The sequence below is a fragment of the Anser brachyrhynchus genome (genome assembly GCF_964034855.1).
Source record: "Anser brachyrhynchus genome assembly, chromosome: 2".
In the NCBI taxonomy this organism is placed as follows: domain Eukaryota; kingdom Metazoa; phylum Chordata; class Aves; order Anseriformes; family Anatidae; genus Anser; species Anser brachyrhynchus.
The window spans coordinates 42,461,490-42,477,561 of record NC_137695.1 but is presented as its reverse complement, the minus strand read 5'-3'; the positions used below and the strand labels follow the sequence as shown (position 1 = coordinate 42,477,561).

At 44.2% G+C, this 16,072-nt stretch overlaps 1 protein-coding gene across 15 annotated transcripts in view; it reads left to right on the top strand.

Annotated features, from left to right (window-relative positions):
* Window positions 1-16,072, top strand: part of LOC308189295 (uncharacterized protein) — a 57,381-nt gene that overhangs the window by 30,278 nt on the left and 11,031 nt on the right. For 8 of the 15 annotated variants that reach the window (XR_013946260.1, XR_013946261.1, XR_013946262.1 and 5 more), the window contains exons 2-4: window positions 9,683-10,989; window positions 11,249-12,307; window positions 12,510-16,059. The exons of 3 other annotated variants lie outside the window; for them this stretch is intronic. The gene's annotated coding sequence lies outside the window, so the exon portion shown is untranslated. The remainder of the gene's footprint in view (window positions 1-9,682; window positions 10,990-11,248; window positions 12,308-12,509; window positions 16,060-16,072) is intronic. 4 more of the 15 variants (XR_013946263.1, XR_013946265.1, XR_013946264.1 and 1 more) reach the window with 4 other exon arrangements.

Here is a 16,072-nt window from a genome sequence, read left to right as displayed (position 1 = left end):
ACCTCCAGGCTGGTGGGCACCATGCTGACCTTGCAGACCCCCTTGCGATCAGCTGGCAGAAACCGCGTGGGAAACCTGCCAACGCATGAGAAAGGGCTGAAATCAGTCACGTCCTGAGAAGTACGAGCTGCTTTCCAGTTTGCAAGCAGCAGCGTCCCCTTGGTGGTTCGCACCTCTTCGAGTATTTTTAAAAACTTTCTGATACGCTGCCAGTTTATAGAGATGTGGTTTCTGTCAGCCCTCTGCTCTTTTTAATGCAGGGATTTTTAACATATTGATGTAGAAATGCTTTGCATTTTGATTTAATAACTTTTCTCTTCCCTCCCCCCCTCCTCTCACTTTTCTTTGCTATGCCTGTTTCATGCACATTGGCATAGCTCTCACCCATGCACCCAGCCCTGGTGGTTTTTAATCTGTATTAACGGTATGGAGAGCATTGCTCTCTCCCCAGTAGCAGGGTCTCTTGGTATTGCTCCACTAATGCAGGGACTGCGTGTGCCCAGTCCTGGCCACATCACCTAGTCACAAAACCAAATCTAATTCGGAGGGATTTGGCACCCATCATCTCCAGCACTTTGGAACCTTGTTGAGCTTACTTTTCCTGCACCAACCACTTTTTCCTTCAGTTTTTGTTTTCTGATGCACTAACCTCTAGCCCTTTTTAAGCCATTTTAACTGTGAAGAGCTGAACTACATGATGTTTCTAACCATTTTGTGATACATTAAAACGACTTGCAGTTTTCCTCATTTTCCCATTGCATTTTCTCCTCAGAAACACGGAGGGTACTTAAACATATGTTTCACTGCAATCTCTCTTGCCTTAATCAAAGTGTTAAGACTGTTGCATTTCTAAGAAAGACATTCCTTCTCCAAAGTGTTTACCTATAATTAAAGCTACATAACTATTAAAAATAAAAATGTGTTAGACTGTAGACCTTCCAGTTAAGGTCCTACCTGCAAGAGTCAGGTATCCCCATTCTCCTGTGAAAAACATCAGTAATTTTCCAGCCTCAGCAGGGACTAGAACAGTGCATTCTGAATACAGAAAACAATCAGAAGCCTTACTTCCTTTCTTTACACACACATATATATATATATATATAATTATATAAATTTAAAAACCCTCCAGGCTCTCCCTGTGCATAAATAAAGAAGCTATGTCTTCTGTATTTTCACAACTTTGTTGATCACAATTAATACTAGGTTTGTAATGTAACTAATACTAGTACTAGTAATGTAACTAATGCTAGGTTTGTAATGTAAATTACATCATTGTTTTTAACAAACTCAAAGAAAGAAAATAAGAAAGTGAAAATAATAGTAGCAGATCAAACTGTATTCAGAGATTTTTTTTCAGACAGTATTTTGCAGTCACCGTAAATTATTGTGAAGCTGTTAACCTCCATTATGGCATCAAGTGCTAGTTTGTCATAACACGGTGATGAGAAAAGTGTGTGAACGCAGTAAGCATGTGTATATACTAGTGATAGAGTTCATTGTGCATATACAGGGGGAGATGTTCTTTCTTGCATGATTTTCAAAGGGGAATAGGCAAATTTGTGGGATTTTAACTCACCTAGGTCTACTACGAATTCCCTGAATCTCATTATTAGTAGAAGATGGGACGATAGTCTCTGGAAGTATCAGAACATGCTTTTCCTCTTCTGATATATTTTTCTGTCTGCATGATATGAGGATAAACAAGGTCTAACCAGGACAGGCATTCTAATGTTCTTATGACATTTTGTATACTTTTTCAGGAAAAACAAAACAAAAAATGCCCATTAAGCTCTTTGCCTCGTGTATCTGGTTCCATTCATTTCCCAGTGATCCTCTACTATGAAAGAGAACCCAGTATAGTGTTTTATTCTTTTTGCTTTCTCTACAGATTAAAAAAAAAAAAAGTGTAAATGGTGATAATGCACAATGGACTTGGAAAAAAGCGATACTACTACTGATAATTTTATATTCTAGCTGATACAAGAAAATCAAATTATTTTAAAGTTACTTTAAAATTCTGTTTTTTCTTTTTGTTGTTTGTTTGTTACTAATTTTGTTGTGGAAGAAGGCAAATTTTTGGCATGGTCTCTATTTTAGTTGGACAAAGAGACAAAATGAGAACCAGTACTCTGAACTTCTTCGGATTTCTAAGTATTGTCTCTGAGAAAGTGGCAAACTGGTTTGGAAACCTTCAAACAGTTTAGGAATATTAAGAATCTACTTTGGTTTAGAATCCTTTAGGCAAGGGATCAATTTAAATTAGAAAGACTGACAATGGGTTATTTACTGGTTTAATTCTGTTTCCACATCTGTTTGGGTCATGTCTTGAAGCTTCTGGGAGCTGAAGATGCTTTCAAACTAATTTTTTTCACTGTGGTTTTGATTTTTGGCTTAAATGCAGATTTTAAAAATAAATAAATATTTGGCAAATTTTTCCTTAAGATATAAGCTTCATTTTAACTGAAATCATTTTGATGTTGTATTTGTGTTTTCTAAGGCGACTACTTCACTGTATTCACTGTCTTTTGAGCCTGAAAGCCTGTGGGAACAGCTAATTCCGAGCCCTGATTTTTGAATCCAGATTCCTGTTTAATGCTAGCCCTGCCATCCTTTCAGCCTGTCATCATGTTTCTTTCTGCCTGGGTGTGCTTTCTGAACATCCTTATATCTTTGAGGAGGGAGTGGTGACTGAAGTTATCCATAGCTCTGAAGAGGTTTTGGAATGCCATTAAAGCTTTGTTTTCTTTTGATGAAAACTTCACTTTGGTACAAAAGCAACCTTTTCAGACGCAACTGGGGAAACTTCTCCTCAATGAGAAGTCATGGGATCTGGAAAGATGACTTTCAATTAACTAAATGTTTGCTATTGTAGAAACACCTCACTGTGCTTGACACTGTTGGAAAGTGAATTACTCTGTAAGGGATCTCAGAGGTTGCAAGGGGAAGGTGGAGAGGAGCAAAGGAGAAAAGCTGGGTCTTGCCTGGAGCAGTGAGCTAGAGCAAAGCCCACTGTGAGTTGTCTCAAAGAGAAAGGAGGGCTGAGGTCTATCCATTTAGCTAGCCTCCAGTTCATTCTGGTCTTTTTTCATTACTGCACTTTTACAAATATGAAGTTCTTACAAGTTTCAGAGTCTTCTATAAAACAGAACAATCCTACTAGTTATTTTTAGCCTGATTAATGAGAGAAAAGAAAAAAGGTGAACCTTCTTTAATCTAAGTCCTACACCCACTTGTAACCTTTTGGTTGAAACCAATAAGATACCCCATGAAAAATCCTGCTGTATGAAAATCCCTCTGTGCTACCCACACACTTCTGGGGTAGCTCAGTTTCTGAACTCTCCACAGGTAATTTTGTTCAGCCTTCAAACACTTGAGCTTTGCACCAAGCATTGGCTTAGAAGTCCAGTACAGAAATGAGTTTGGAGGGGCTGAGGGGAATCTGAAGCGGGGGAAGTTGTACTCGAGTTGTTCAGTTTCTTCTGAAAGGACAAGGTAGAGCAGTGTTAGACTCGTTGCATTTAATGGATGTCGGATGAACCTCCTTGGTCATCACTTGCAAAATTGCAGTTGCTTTTCTCAAAGCTTCTTCAACAAACATATTCTTGATGTTGAAGTAACTGCTCTAGCACCGAGGCAGTAAGGTTCCCTCATACCTGCCGGTTCCCCTTAGATTAATAGATGTTACATCAGAAAGAATATTAATCAGAGGATGCTATTTTCATAGATTTCCCAATGCACTTCTAGGATCTGTTTGAATGAGAGCACATTTTTCAGATGCGTTCTTGATTTAAAGCCTTGAGGAGGAAAACTGAGTGCATGTCCAGCAGTTCATTACCTTCTCTATTGCAAGGCACAAGTCTAGACTGAATTAAAGCTAATAATTTTGCCTATAGGCTGAAAAAGAAGCAAAGAGGGGGAAAAAAAGACATGATTTAAGTGTTCCTTCTTCTCCCAGTCTTTCTCTAGTGGTTTCTACCCCTTTGGTTAGCACGTGGCTGCACAGAGGGTTGAAGCAGGTCTTGGCAAAACCAAGGGAACAGCAACTTTTGCCACAGCAGTTGGGTCAGCCCCTGCCCAACCAGCTGGGGCTGGAGGAGGGACCTCTAAAGATGATGAAGACCCCATTCTCCAACCTCAGCTCCAGCTGGGCAACAGAGAGGAGCATGTGGCCAGAGGGCTCTCAAAACTGTGGCAAATTGGCAAGTGATACATACCTTGAAAGTGAGCATTAGTAATCCAGTCTTGTTCAACGGTCTTATCCAAAAGCACCTTCCCTCAGCTCTTAGCCATAGCACGGTGTCCTCCTTTGCAAACTAAATTAAAGAGCCCTCTGCTGCCAAAATTCTGGTTGACAGGGTGCTTAAGCTGCCCAAGTGTATTGAGTATAATAAGGCAAATTTGTCTACTTAAACTCATACACCCCCCTGCTGACACTCAGGTCAGAATAAAGGTTATAGAAATTTTGTAGTGACTCCTGTTGAAGAAGGGAAATAACATTTACTGTACAAGATGCTTTTATATCAACTTAAATGCATTTGCATACGAGTTCTTCCTGGAATATGTTTCTGAAAAAACAGACTCCTCTCCAGCGTGGTTACCACTTCCAGTTTCTGACCAGGCTTCAGAGGAACCGAAACAAGAGCTGGCTGTGCGGACAGCCAACTGCTGATCTAGGTGTCAACATTAGTCTCTAGATCCTGTCATTTTTCTGTTAGATTTGCTTTCTTTTTCCCTAGATTGTGCATCCTTGTAACAAAATGGCTTCATACAACAGTGAACTAACTTCTACTGAAAATACATGGCGTAGCCCAGGGGCAGTTTCAGGATGTGTTTTCTTCTTTGGTTGAATGTAAACCACATGAAGTGGCACCACGTGTTTAGAGTTTAGCTCTGCTGTGGTCTTATTTCAGCTCACAGGTGCCAATGCGCAGTGAATTTGCCTTTGGTTGTTGCATCATGTACTTTGGGCCAGAATCCTGCCCCACTTTGCTTGAGCTATACCACTGGAGTTCAAAAGCACGGTCATGACAAAATAGCCTAGACCAACGCAGTTATGGTGACTCGTGTCACTGCTCCGCTCTCTCTGAAACCTGGTGGTTGTATACTTGCCTGGAGCAAAATAAAGAGAAACCTGGCTTCTGCCCCCTTAGGCGCTTAAGGCAAAGTGTTGTCTTGGAACAGGGATAAAAGCAAAAACTTCTCCCAGCAACATCCCCTGGGAGGAGCTGCCTCTGTGCCTACCAAGGCTTATAGGCTGCTGCTGTAAGGCAGAGACCAAGGACAGCATCTGAGATGGACTGCCCAGGGTGCACCATGTCTGTTAGGGGCTGTCAAACTGCTTTAGCTGTGTTAATAACACATTATAGATTAAAGCTTCTCGCTTGTACTTTTCAAATGTCAGATCAGAAATCCTCTGCCAGCAGCACTCTCACCAGAAGCAACCTCTGCGGTTTAGATAGACAATAGTTATACCAGACCTTGAGGTGACCATGGTTTATCTCCATATCTGCACTTCTGTCAGTGCTGCTGGTCCTCTGGGCCTATACTCAGAAGAGATGGAGTGGAGCATCTGACAGCAGTATTTCACCAGGACATGTGAAAATGGTTAAATACGTCTAAAGAAATATTTCTTTTATCCATATAACACGGGAGTTGTAGACAAAGCTAAAACAGTGGAAACGGTGGATAATTCCCAATTCTAATTATATTTTGAGAAATCAGGAAAAATGAGGCATAGGTGGTGGAGATATATGTGGTTGTATCCGACAGATGTGAACTAAACCGTACAGGGCAAGGTGTTATGGGGAGGGGATCCAATGGAAGTTTCTTCCTGTTTCTCACAAGCCCAGTACAGCAGTGTCCTCGGTGGTGTCTCCCTTCACACCCCTCTTCCATCTCTTTTCCATGAGGTGATAAATTGTTTTTAACAGCACAAAACCCACACCTGTGGTTCTGCGGTGGATTAGAAGTCACCCCAAGCAGGGATGACTTCAGGTGTGCCATGCTAGTGGCAATTTCTCCTCCCAAATGTGCTTAAGTGATGATGCAGTCTGTCCCATCCACTGCTTTATCAATAAACAGTGATGGAGAACTACAAACACTAAAACGAGTGAAGTACAGAAGCAGAAGGAAAGCCAAGAATACCTTAAATGGGGTTTCTCTTTTTTTTTTTCCTGTCTTTAGCTGTAACTGAGTACTCGTGGCACGCAAACGCACACTCGCCTTTCAAACTCAGTTAAATCTGTGGTTGTGACCGTGGCTTTCACAATTTCACCACAGATTGAGTTGGTTGGTAGAAAGAGTACACCCTCCTTCATGCTGCCAGAGACCCCCATCCGTTTCTTTTTTCTGCCCTGGAATTCAAAATGCCTGAGTATTCTAGTATGAGTTTGTTCTGTATTTCTAACCAAAAGAAACATCTTGTCCCCTGCAGTTAACTTTGCAAACAACAAAAGAGAGAGGTACCACCCAAAAGAAGGGAAGCCTCAGCATCAACATGGCTTAATTCTTTGGTTTCCTGTTAAGAAATCTGCAAAAAGAATTAGCAGTTAGGAAGCTGATTGGATCTGATCTGTCTGCAGGATAAACCTGAGGCTGCTGAAGACTTGATTGAATGGCTCCATCACTGTACATCAGTGGTGTTTGGAGAATTCATTTTGCTTTTGCTTTTTAAATCATGCCTGAGCTGATTTTGCAATACTGTCTCACAAGGTAGAGAGGGAGGAACCTGAGAAACTTTGAGAGATACTCCAGCCCTGCCCTTCATCCTCCTTTGCTGTGTGCACGTAGAACAGTCACCTCCACAGGCACAAGCAATAGCGAGTGAATGAACCTTGAAGACATGTCTTAGTTAACTCAGAAAAGTTTTAGAGGGATGAGGAAATGGGAGAACAGAAGAATGAAGCTACTACACGCACACACACGCAACAATTAAAACTTTCCAGCCATACAAGGCTGGGAAAACTTTCCAGCATATAAAGCAGGTTTCTGTGAGAAAACTCCATGTTCCTACTTCCCCTAATGAGCAGAGATGCATTCAGCTTGCCCTTTCCCTCAGCTTTTCCTTGAATGTTTCCATCCATAAACCAGAGTAAGAATGCAGCATGCCCTCTTCACATGCACAGAGAGGAGCGAAAGTCTCCAGGCCTGGCAAGAAGCTAAAATGTCTGGACTAGGATATTATTTAAGCAGGAAAATAAAATAATAATAATTTTTAAAAAGGACAAAAGGAGGATGAGGAACCCTGTTATCAAATAACTAAGACCTCAGCACTTAGTCTGCATAATGCTAAGCACAGAGAAGTTAGCTGTTGTTCGCTGCTGCATTTGGACTTTTAGGATATGCGAAAATCATGTCTCACAACCTTCAGAGCAGAAGCACAGCAGCTATTTTGGGTTGGGAACATTATGCTGGTGTTGGTTTTGTGTGGTGCAAACAGGTAACCATATCCTGAGAGAGGAATCATCATGTTCAGAATGTATTTATTTTGTACTGTGAGGCTCTTTAAACATGCAGTGTTTATTTATCCCTTAAACTGCTAGTGCATCTCTCCTTCCCAGCTAAAAATTGTCCATGTGACATTGTCATTTAGCACTTCCAACAGAGTTGGTAATACAGTACATCTGTCATGAACAGGATTACGATTTGGTTTCACACCTCAGTTACCTCTTAAATTTTTAACAATAACAAAATCACAAACTGTAGGCAGAATACAAAAGTATTTATGTTTTCTAACATTCAGGGTATTTCAGGGCTTCCTAAAATCTCAGCATGAGAGCAAGAGCCCTGTCAAGAGATAATAAGGAATCCATCTTGAATTAATTCTGATCTAATCAAATATGATTTGATCTGATCTAATCTAATCTCATGTCCACCCAACCAGTAGGACTTCATTATGCTATCTGCAGGCCCGATGCTCACACAATGGCTTGGGAAGTTACTCCTTGCTTCAGCCATGTGTCTTTCGATAGCCGTGCTGGTTAGTCTTTGGTTGCTGGCTTCAGGGATTATACTATGAATCAGGGAGGCAGATCGCTCTGATATGGGTACGAAGAAGTTGTGTTGTGTTTAGAAGCAGCAGATTTAGTTCGTTTAGATGCTCCCTTCCATTCCAGAGAGCTGATGCAAAGTAATTTTAACAGTAACAGCTGGGCTAGTCTAAGGAAAATAGCAAGAAGGAGGCAATACTGATACTAGCTCAAGAAGAAAGAAGGGATAAGCTTCTGGCCACATCAATATTTTGCTTTTTGTTTTTAAGTCTGTTATTGCCAGTTGTCTTAATTGCTCTAGTAAAAATTATGGCTTCAGCTGTGGCTGTTGCATTCTTCTGTGGTTTCCCTGTTTCTTCCACTCTGAAGCATTGTCAAGCCACCAGGGAATGATGTCAGGTCCCTGGGGCGACTGACAGAGCTGTGGGGCAACTGTCTTTGTGGTTGAAGTGGGGCAGGTTCTGGGTATGTGCCATGCAGACACCATGACAATATGCAACATATGCTGCAGGGCTTCCGGAGGCATCTGGAGAACCTGTGGTTTGGGCACGTGCTGTGAGCAGGGAAGGTTGGCTGCTGCTGTTGTGTGAGGACTCCTGGCTCCAGTAATGCCAAGGTGCAGTAGCACGACAGAGGAGAATCACAAGTGCGAAGTGCTTTAAGATCACACGCCAGCAACTTTTGCCAGAAAAAATACTCTTGATTAGAAGTGTGATTTTTTTCAACAGCATACTACCAAATGTCCTTTGTGGACGCAGTTACGCTAAGAAAAAAATAATAGCTTTGGCCACTGTAGCTTATTTTGTTTGGGGAAACTGCATACGCTGCACTGCAAATGCACGGTGCTATAGGTGGAAGCAGTTCTTTGTGAGAAGGGCGTAGGTATGCCAGCTAATTGCTTCCTGCCCTCCTCCTGCCAGCATGGAAGAAGGGCATGCAGCTTAGAAGTCTCAGTCAGATGCCTAACATCAGTAGATGAATCCCCCCTTTTTCCAATGAAGTCATGTGTGCAAGGAAGAACTCTTTCTGCAAGTATACTATATGTAGTATGAGAAAGGAAAAGGAAAAATCAATAGAGACACGATGACCGATACCATATCCTGGTTTGGATCACATAGGGTTTACTATGCAAGTGCTGTGAGTCTGTATGCGTGCACACTCACTTGTGCCTCTGGTATTAGCAATAAAAGCTCTCGTTCATACATATCTGGTACAAAGCACACAGGACATAAGGGGAAACCTCTTCTGTAAGCAGATTTGCCAGCGTTTCGAGCCTGCATTAACAGTGCTTCAGGACTCAGTAGTCTACCATGCATGCAGGAGATAGGGCCCAGCAGGGAACCACAGTGCGGGCACTTAGTGGATTACATGCTAGCCTCTTCTCAGTGGGCTTTGCAAGACCATCAGCTACAGAGATAGAAGAGAAGGGATTTTGCCTCCTACTGAGAGGCTGTCAGAGCAAAATGAAACTACATGAATGCTTTTCTCCTCTGCAGTAGACATGCCGCATGAAAATAGAGTCTCAAAAGCAAAGGGTAGCGGGACCAGTTACCTGCTCTATGTGAAATGTTCATCCTGTTGAGCAGCGTAACAAAACAATTCAGTGAGGATTAGTTGAAAGGCTTTGGGCAGAATTCTCTTTTTCTATGTGTCGTCTGTATAAGAGATAAAGGATGTGTCTGTCCTGCTCACAGGTCAGGACTCCACTATACCAGAAAACCTACAGATTCAAACCAGAAAGATGCTCCTCATCTCATAAATTTGTGGTCTAACAGCCAGGCGAGAAGCTCTGAATGGAGACCCAGCTGTGCCAAGTGGTCAGAAACTGAGATATTTCCGTTGAGTGCCCTGGCTGCCTACTCACCTAATGAAGAATAGTGGGTTGGAAATGGTGTTTCTGGTTGGTGTGCTTTTCTGGAAATGCATCTCATCAAAGTGCAGATCTAAGAGAAGAATGGTAAGTGGGAGTGCAGGCAAATGCATTAACCTGGTCACGTGCTTGCAGGACTAAGGCACAAACTGTGGCAGCAAAAAGGGACAAGCCTCAGGGGAGATGGTCACATCTCTGTTGTGGTGTTGTCTCAGATCACCTTTAGACATGTCTCTGGCATTTGATGTGGCATAAATATACCCTTGTGCTGGGTGTGGGGAGGGAAGATGACTCTTGAATAAGAACTGTCACCTTTGGCATGAAAACCTGGCCGTGAAACCCATCGTGAAAGTGCAAATTAGAGAAGGGACAGCTGAAACTCTAGTCTGAAGAAGGCTGCACATCTGCAAGGCTGTGAGCAGGTCATGTGGAGCACAAGAAGAGCTGCACAAGCGCCTGCATGGCAGGACTGCAGTACTGCAAGTCCAGCGAGCTGCTCCTGATCTCACCTCTCCTGGCCATAACCCCCTGAGATCTGATTCTTATGGCTTTGCACTCTGTGTGATCATTAACACTGCTGCCAAGGGCTTGGTTAGTGGGTGTAAAATGCTACCAATTAGTAAGGCATCATTTTACCACCACTTCACACCACTTTAAAACAGGAGTGTGGGCTATGGAGCAGCAAAGAACCAAGCCCGTGTATTCAATTCATTAAAGAATCAGTTGCTATAGAACAGGAAATAACAACGGTATTCCATCCGTGCTGGAACTGCACAAACTTCCTGAGCTTGAGCTAGCAGGCTTAGTGGAAAAGGAGAGAAATGGAATAGGAAAAAAAAAAAAATCGAATATTCAGTGCCAGTGGAATAGGAGCAGAGAGTGAATTTTAGTTCCCATTCTCCTGCTGCTTTGCAAAACTTCAGGCAACACCCCTCTCTAATATATTTAAAATAATTTGTGTAAATATGTAATATATATACATACAAACACATGTATGTAGTTATGTGTTGGGAGAGAGCAAGCTAACACTCTTCTCAGTATGTTTTCCAGGGCAATTCCATTTGAAAGACAAATTCTTTTGCGCTTTCATGTGGGTTCTCATGCTGTTTGCATGCATCTTGCATGCAGAAGGTAGGTAGTTAATTTTTTTCCTAGTTTAGTTTGGTTTTGGGTACTTTTTTTTTGTTTTGTTTTTTAAGGTCTGCTTTGCCGTAGGCCCTGAAAACAATAATAAAAAAATACTCTGGCAGTTGCTTCCATGTGGCTTGCCAAAGGGGTGTTAAGAAATTTTCCTGGTTGTTCTGTATGTGTGAGCTGCAAAGAGGTGATAAATTGCTGAAGGAAATTAAGTGGGGGGTGGAAGCTAAAGTTTTGTAATCTTCTGATTTAGGCAGCCTTGGATTGCAAACTGCTGGTTGTGTTGGAAATCAAAAGGTTATTTTCTCTCGCTGACTTACCCAGGAGTGCTGCAAAGACAGATTAATACATAAAAACATCACACAGCCTCTGGTGCTCTCTGTGCTTGGTGCTCAGGTGCTGCTAAAAGAAAGTACAGTACACCAGAGAGGAGCAGCTGAAGTGGCAATCGTAGTACTTTGGACAAGCAGTCATTTCTTGTGGAGATTCCCATGGCCTTATGCCACCCTCCTCTTGCTGCAGCGTGGAGGCACCAAGAACCCCTCAGGAGCCCGCTGCTCCCATGGCTCTTGCTGGGCAGCAGTGAAAGCGGTTTTATCAGCCCGAGAGTTATTTCTGGGACTCTTTTAAGGCCACATAACCACTGGTGCCTCTCAGTAAGAAACGTTTTGCTGTGAGTGGGAACTCGTGGATGGCACGGAGCTGGTCACAGCTCAGTTATTTCACTTTATCTTACAGTGCTCTCAGTGCACCCCTTCTTTCCAAAATGAAAATCCTGTCATTTATGCATTAATCTATGGTGCTGTTTCATGGATCCTCACAAAGGTGTTTTTTTATTCCCCTCTCCCCTTCACCCAAGTCCCCAGCTGTTGCTGTTTTGCCTTCAGCAGCATCAGCTGAATGGTGTTAACGCTGTTTCTTTGCTAGAGCAAAGACATTTCAGACTTTCTGCAGTACCTTCGGAAGGAAGGGAGGTCTGTGGGGACACTGAGACATGGGACTGTGGCAGAAATAACCCCCTGTTTCTCAGCAGCCTGCGAGGACACCTGGCCAGCTGGGACGAGTGCTCAGGGCAGCGTGTGGCTGCACCGCAGGTCAGGGCCTTCCGGCCTTAGCTACACTGCCTTGCTCTAAACCTGCCCAAAGCGTGCTTTAAACCTGCCCAAAGCATGCTTCAAACCCAGCCCTGGTGCTCGGCCGAGAGCCAGGAGGTGGGAGATCTGCCCGCAGCCCCACGCCGTGTCGCGCAGACCGCTGCCGCCCTGCCCGGCTCCCCGGGGAGGCTCCTCGCCCGCAGGAGCGCTAGGTCAAGGTCAGTGCCTGCAGCCGCGGTTCACAGTTCAGCCCCTTTCCGCGACCTGTTTTTCTCTGCCCTCGGTTGTGTAACCTGGGAGCTGGTGAGGTACAAGCCGGCATCCTGCTGCCTGCTTTTGGGGTGTTGGTGGGGGCAGCATCACCTACAGCCTTCAGCGTGCCTCAGGTGTCAGTAACTCACTTCAGCCTGCCTTACGCAGGTTTTCCTAGCCTTGCTGCTGTTGGCAGGACTGCAGTGGAGAGGGATGAGCCTGCTGAGGTTATCTGGATGCGGTGATACAAAGGGGCAGGGATTTCCCCAGCTGATATCCAGACTGGAGCTGCAATGCTGATGTCCCAAGACTGCCACTTCCTTGTGAGACTATCACTGCTGAAAAGAACCATCTTTTTTCGTCGTTTGCAAGGCTGTGAAAGCACACACATACACAAACACGTATCCGGGAAGAGGCTGGGGTGAGATGCTAACGCTCACCTTCCTGCAGACGTGTGCGGAGCGGAGGTGCTGGCTCAGCCTGCGCAGCCTGCCATGGGGTACGGCAATGCAGCCACCAGCCCCTGCTGCCCAGGGGCTCCAGGCTCCTTTGGGTCAGGTCCAGCAGTGCAAAGGCTAGAGAGCTGCAGAGAGGGTGAAGGAAGAGGAGGAGGATTGCATCCGCCCTTTTTCTCTTGTACGTCTTGGCCCCATGAAACACCCCAAAGTGCGGCTGCCTGGTGAGGAGCGGGATAAATGCCAGCTGGCCAGGAGCAGCTTGTGCTGAGGTTAGACACCAACACGGAGGAAAGCATCTTCTTCATCCATCCCTCCAGGAAACAGGAATTAACTTGGGGGACTCTCCTTTCAGCCTGTTGCCAAAATCCCCTTGTTAAAATAAATATCGCCCTATGACAAAGAAAAGCACTCCATTAAGGCGAGTGTACACAACTATTCAAAGCAGCAATGGCAAAACATTAAAACTGAAAGTAACAGCGTGCTGCCCTCAGATCTGCATCGCTGGCTGTTCGCTTCCGAACCATGGGCCCCTGTGCAATGCTGGCAGCATGGGGAGGATCAGGCGGGAACGGGTGGGAGTTTTGGGGTGTACAGTGCACGCTGCCATGCACAGTGCTGGATCCGGGCACGGGACATCTCCAAGTGTTTGTAGAGACAGGTTCTGTCCTGAAACATGGAAAAAGAAGAGTGAAAAAACATTGTCCCATCAGATGACGCCTGGTCAACCAGCACGAGTTGTGAATACGTGCGGTAACCGGTCTGCTGACACGACAGAGTTTTACTTGCCAGCAAACATACCCGAAAGCTCAGGTTTCACTCACAGCGTAATTTATCTAACAATTGCAAATAGCAAACTGATATAGCCAAAATTAAGTTGCTCCCTCAAAGACAGAAGGAAGGGAAGCTTTGTTTTCTTAATAATTTATCACAAATATTGCACTCTGCCCTTGCACAATGCAGTATAAACTCACTTGTAATTTGTGCTGGAGGGGGAAAGTCAGCTCCATGTCTCTGCTTCATTGTAAACTTATAGTGGAAATCCTTTCTTTGCATTGATCCCATGTCTTCTATGCATTAGTAAACATTCATGACATCAATGTTAATATGGAATGAGCTTATATTGATTTATGTTAGATACTAAAAAGCAGTCATGAGACCACGATTTGCTAGTGTTATCTCAACACCTTGCGTAGAGATGTAAGGATGGTTTGGTGACATATCATCCTTGACACATGACACATAGAGGCCATGCTTCAATCAACACACCATGCCTCCAGGCAGCGTGGTGTAGCAGCCTCTGCAGGGGAAAGCCACTGCCTGCGAAACCACCTCCCTTGCAACTAGTGGTGATGGCAGTGCTACGGGGACTGCGGGAAGCAACGAACCAAGCCTGCTATTCAAAAATCAACTACAGCAAAATACAGCAAGTTTCCTGCATGATTATTGATGTTTCATTATTTGCAGACAAGTCTAAGCAAGTCGGAATCTGCTTTTGTTTTAATTATTTATTCTGCAAGTGGTTTGAGGTGTAATAATCCTAGTAGCTCTATCAGCCCTAGGTCTGGGCATAAACCTATCATAATTTGTGTCATTTCATCTTAATTCTGATGTAAATCACCTTGTTTATTTGAATTCTAGTTACCTTGATTTACTTGACCATGGTATGCCCATGCGATGTACCTTAAAACAAGTAGTGGTAGTGAGCAAATGGGGTGATGTTATAATTAATACATTTATGCCAGATGTTAAAAAAAAATAGATTATTATTTGTTTAGAAGTGGGTTCGGGCTGTTTTCATAAGCAGTAGCTGAATCTGGTTTTGCTGCAAGCAGAATCTGACTTTAGCTGTCCATTGGCAAAGAAATGGCAAATTTCATCGCTGCCCCACAAACCTCTCTTCCAAGGGGAAGGCGAGGTTGACAAACCTTTCCTGATGGTGTGACTTGTTGTCAGCTGAGTAGGAGATGCTGGTGGAGGTGCTTCTTCATACAAATGAGACTGCAAGCCCAAGCTCCCCTTCCTTCTGTTGAGGAGGTAATGCTTGGCTGTGAACTGGAGGTGCCTGTCTTGTGAAGTGTGCGCTGACTTTTGGCCATGTCAATGGTAACGAAGGGTTACCGAAATGCTGAAACTCAAAAATACAAACACAAATATCAAACCTCCAGCCCTCCCACAGGGCATTTCTAATTGTCAAGTGAATGGATGAGAAGTGTCGTGATAAATGTCATGTATCTTGTGGGTTGTTACACAACAGTGATGGGGGGGGGGGGGGCGTGCAGAAAGGAGAAAGCAAAGCACCGTGAGAAAGCCGGGGCTGCTCATCTCTACTTGGGAAAATAACAAGCCTTTCAGTAGAAATGCCTCTAATAAATGTTGTCTGAATGAGTAGGGAGACATGGCTGGTCCCAAACATGCTGGGCAACAATCAGGGCTTTGCACCCACCAACACTTGCCCATCGTGACCTTGTCTGGGTTCAGCGACAAACAAGCAAGAAGCAGGGCTTGGGGCTCCCCACGCTCGGGGAGCTACAGCTCTGTAGGCGCATGCAGGCTTTGATTTTGTTTGGTGACTGTGGTAAATGACAGCAGTTTTGCTAACACTGCACTCTGCTGCGTACCTGGCATGGGAGTTACCATGGGCTAGTGCTGAAATTTGCAGTGTCATGGGTAGTAGTGAGTATGCGCTCTTCAAAGCCCTGCCTACTAAGGGAACTTTCAATGGTTTGACTTAAAACAAGTTTCATACTGAGGAAAATACTGTACAAGCACTTGGTTTCAGTTTAAACACAGTTTATTTTAATGTCATCTCAGGGGAGGGGGAAGGGTGGTGTTTTGTTTTGTTTTGTTTTTTACCAAAATAAGTGAAACCAAATGAAGGGTGTCTGTCTACCAGCAATGTGCTGGAGTAATTACAGGCCCTGTAGTGAGACCCAAGCAAACGTTTCTGGGGCAGTTTCTGAATTTCACCCGGTGGCTGTCTGCCTTTACCCCTGCCAGCACCTCCAGCCCGGGGACAGGCAGGGCAGCTCTGAGTGCTGCTGCACCAAACTACTGCAGCTGGTCATCGGGGTCCCTCGTGAGCATGGAGACACTGATTTCAGGTAAAGCCTGTCTGTCAGTGTGGTCAGAGGTGAGTCCCAGACACCCTGTGATATAACAGTGTATTTTTCCTCTGGGGCAAGAGCTGCAGCTGGATTCATCAGGAGGAATGGGATGTGAGGGCCTTCCTCAGGTGGGCTGCATGGGGGATTGAGCGCCAGGTGAGATGCCATC